Raw genomic sequence first — 3771 nt, 5'->3', positions numbered from 1 at the left:
TATAATTTTATTAATAGACCACAAATAAAAAATGTTTTGCTATCCTTGTTTCAAGACAGAATATTTGATAATATACAATACACTGATTATTACTAAAACCAAGGACCACATAAAACAAGGACCACATAAAATAAAAAATGAAAGTAATGAGAATAAAATTCTTTTGTATAACCAATTAACTTCGAGGTGATACAATATTCACATTGATTTAGTTTTACCAGTCTAATGTAATGCCCCGGCCGGTGGCATATATTTTGTTTGGTTAATAATTTAGACTTATACAATGAAAGATGTACTATACCACCCCTGGCTAACTTACAAGTTTTAAGTTGTACAATATAAGTTTGCGACGTTATATTCATATATAGGAAGGCAAACAATATTGGCAATTTAGTGGCACCCACCATACGTAATCTTACAGCACCTAATAAGGGAGGATTATTTGGCCTGAAAGGTTTTTTTCCATGCAAAAGCTGTATAGTATGTAAGAATACAAAAAATATTTCACGGAAATCCTTCTTACAGGGGCAGTCAGAAGTCATGATTAGAGAATTTATTACATGTCAATCAAAGGGAGTAGTATATTGCATTCAATGTCCCTGTCAGAAAAAATACATTGGGAGAACTATTAGACCCCTATGGAAAAGGGTGGGTGAGCACATTAGAAGTGTTAAAAATAAATGTACTAAGCACCCCCTATCCAGACATTATGTGTTAAAACATGGAGGGTCCTTTAAAGGATCCCAAGTATGGGGCGTACAAAAAATAACTAAGGATTGGAGAGGTGGCGATTTCATTAAAAAAATGTCACGAGCAGAAAGCCAATGGATTTTTGAATTGAACACCTTGAAACCATATGGACTCAATAATGATATAGAACTGTTTGCTTTTAATTAATTTATATTTTTATAGGTAGAGGAGTAATAGGTACTGATAATAATACGGAGAGAAGGAAAAAAAAAAAAAAAAAGCGATTGTCATGGAGATATATGTGTATATATGCATAATATATATTAAAATTGGTGCTTCACTTGCCCAAGGTTGATGTAGATATAAGGGGCTTTTCATATTATAGCAAATTTATGTTACACCTTTATGATGTCCTTTTGTTAAATTTATTGTTGAAAAAAAGCATATGCATATATACACATTGTCTTCCCAGTATATGATGATACAAGCAAGGCTATATATAGGTCTTTTTAGAAAAACCTTTAGAAAAACCTTTGCACATAATTATATTATATGGCTATTATGAACGGTCTTTCACAAATTGATATATGTAGTGGTCATTGAATGTTGGTTGAATTTAAACATTGTTTAATTTTATGCAAATTATAACCAATTAAATATATGCATAAATAGTGCTCTAGGCAACAGCTGAGTTATCCTTGAGGAAGGGGGCCGTTACACGCCCCCGAAACGCGCGTCGGATCAGGACTCTGTTTTTGCCTACCTCACCTGTGCGGTGATAACCTGCCAAGTAATCTCTCCCTCGTGTGGAATCAACCGGCTTCCACTGGACACGGTACGGATTGCCTGCTGGAGAGGTTGAGAGGTTACCGCTGACATTTCCTTTGTCTGCAACCAGGATACATTGGTACCTCCAGCGGTTCTGCATTGCTCGTTTGGAAGCGGATCGGAGCCTTGTGTGGTGCTAACCTGCCAAGCAACTTCCTCCTGTGTGGAATCAGTCAGCTGACACTGGATACGGTCTGGACTGCCCGCTGGAGAGGCTGAGTAGTTACCGCTGATCTTATTGTTGTCCGCAGCCAACATCTTGGTGCTTTCAGTGGCTTCGTACTGCTTGATTTCGAAAGTACATTTGGGAGAATACGGGACCGGCTGGTTTGTGGCCTTGTGAAGTGTTATAAAGGCTCTGTAAAGAGGGATGTCGGTAACCATACATCTCCCCCAGAGCCAGCACTAGTCGCGGCCACTGGCCTCGAAACGTCCGCTCTGGAAGTCTAACAGGTCAATCCTGTACATAGCGGTTCCAGCCTAATCAACGGAGAAATCCGGGGTGTTTTTTGCGGTCAAGTTGTTGTGAGGTTTATTCCCCCAGGCCCTGGGGGCGAATATAACGTCGCAAACTTATATTGTACAACTTAAAACTTGTAAGTTAGCCAGGGGTGGTATAGTACATCTTTCATTGTATAAGTCTAAATTATTAACCAAACAAAATATATGCCACCGGCCGGGGCATTACATTAGACTGGTAAAACTAAATCAATGTGAATATTGTATCACCTCGAAGTTAATTGGTTATACAAAAGAATTTTATTCTCATTACTTTCATTTTTTATTTTATGTGGTCCTTGTTTTATGTGGTCCTTGGTTTTAGTAATAATCAGTGTATTGTATATTATCAAATACTCTGTCTTGAAACAAGGATAGCAAAACATTTTTTATTTGTGGTCTATTAATAAAATTATAAAAACCCATCTAGCGCTGGTTTATTGTGGATTTTTACTTAAAATCCTTTACACAGTTTATTAAAGGCTACTTTACACACTGCGATATCGGTCCCGATATCGCTAGTGTGGATACCCGCCCCCATCTGTTGCGCGACACGGGCAAATCGCTGCCCATGCTGCACAACACCGACCAGACCCGTCACACATACTTACCTGCCCGGCGACGTCGCTGTGACCGGCGAACCGCCTCCTTTCTAAGGGGGCGGTCCGTGCGGCGTCACAGCGACGTCACTGAGCGACCGCCCAATAGCAGCGGAGGGGCGGAGATGAGTGGCCGGAACATCCCGCCCACCTCCTTCCTTCCTCATAGCGGCTGGGAGGCAGGTAAGGAGAGGTTCCTCGTTTCTGCGGTGTCACACGGAGCGATGTGTGCTGCCGCAGGAGCGACGAACTACATCGTTACTGCTGCAGTAACGATAATCGAGAATGGAGACCCATGTCACCGATGAGCGATTTTGCACGTTTTTGCAGCGATGCAAAATCGCTCATCGGTGTCACACGCAGCAACATCGCTAATGCGGCCGGATGTGCGTCACAAATTCCGTGACCCCAACGACTCCGCATTAGCGATGTCGCAGCGTGTAAAGCCCCCTTTAGTGGGAGTGGTGTACAGGGTCTTAGCAGTAAAGAGTATTCCATATTTCTGCCAGATACCCACAGAGATATTGAAATCTGAAAAAAGAGACTTCTGCTCATTGAAGGTAAGAACTGCTCACATAGCGTTCAACTCCACAGCAAACGAGTGCTCTAGCACTGGCATCTCAGCAGGGATATTCCCCTACTACACATGTGTGTCTGGGTCCCTGTGACAGTTTACAGGACATAACTCAGGGCACCTAGACAGAAGGCAGAGGGACTACTTTCTATTTCTGGTGTAGAGCTTAGTACAATATATATATATATACTATTACATGTGACACATGTACCTTGTATTACCATTATTCGCTGTATATGAACCCCTTTTCTCCGGGCATTATTTGTCTATAGCATTTTTCACGAACCTGAGGCAACTGAGAACCCTTCAGTGAAGGAATTCCACTAACCCTCACAATACCAACCAGGGGCCTCCCTGCAGTAACTCAGGTAGTTGTACCCATTCTCTTTCCGCATTCTATGTGTTCTTCTTCTTTCTTCTTTTTTTTCTTTTTTCTTCTTTTTATTTCTATCATGTAGTTCAGGGGTTTATAGATATATGTCCTGCATCTCATATTTCCTTTAGTGGTGCTTCTTACCCATTCTCATATCATTTACCCTAGTATTTCATGATCCTGAGGCGACTGAGAACCCTTTAATAAAG

This window comes from Anomaloglossus baeobatrachus, chromosome 11 (assembly GCF_048569485.1).
Source record: "Anomaloglossus baeobatrachus isolate aAnoBae1 chromosome 11, aAnoBae1.hap1, whole genome shotgun sequence".
Lineage (NCBI taxonomy): Eukaryota > Metazoa > Chordata > Amphibia > Anura > Aromobatidae > Anomaloglossus > Anomaloglossus baeobatrachus.
The sequence above is the reverse complement of the archived record's forward strand: the minus strand, read 5'-3'. Positions refer to the sequence as shown.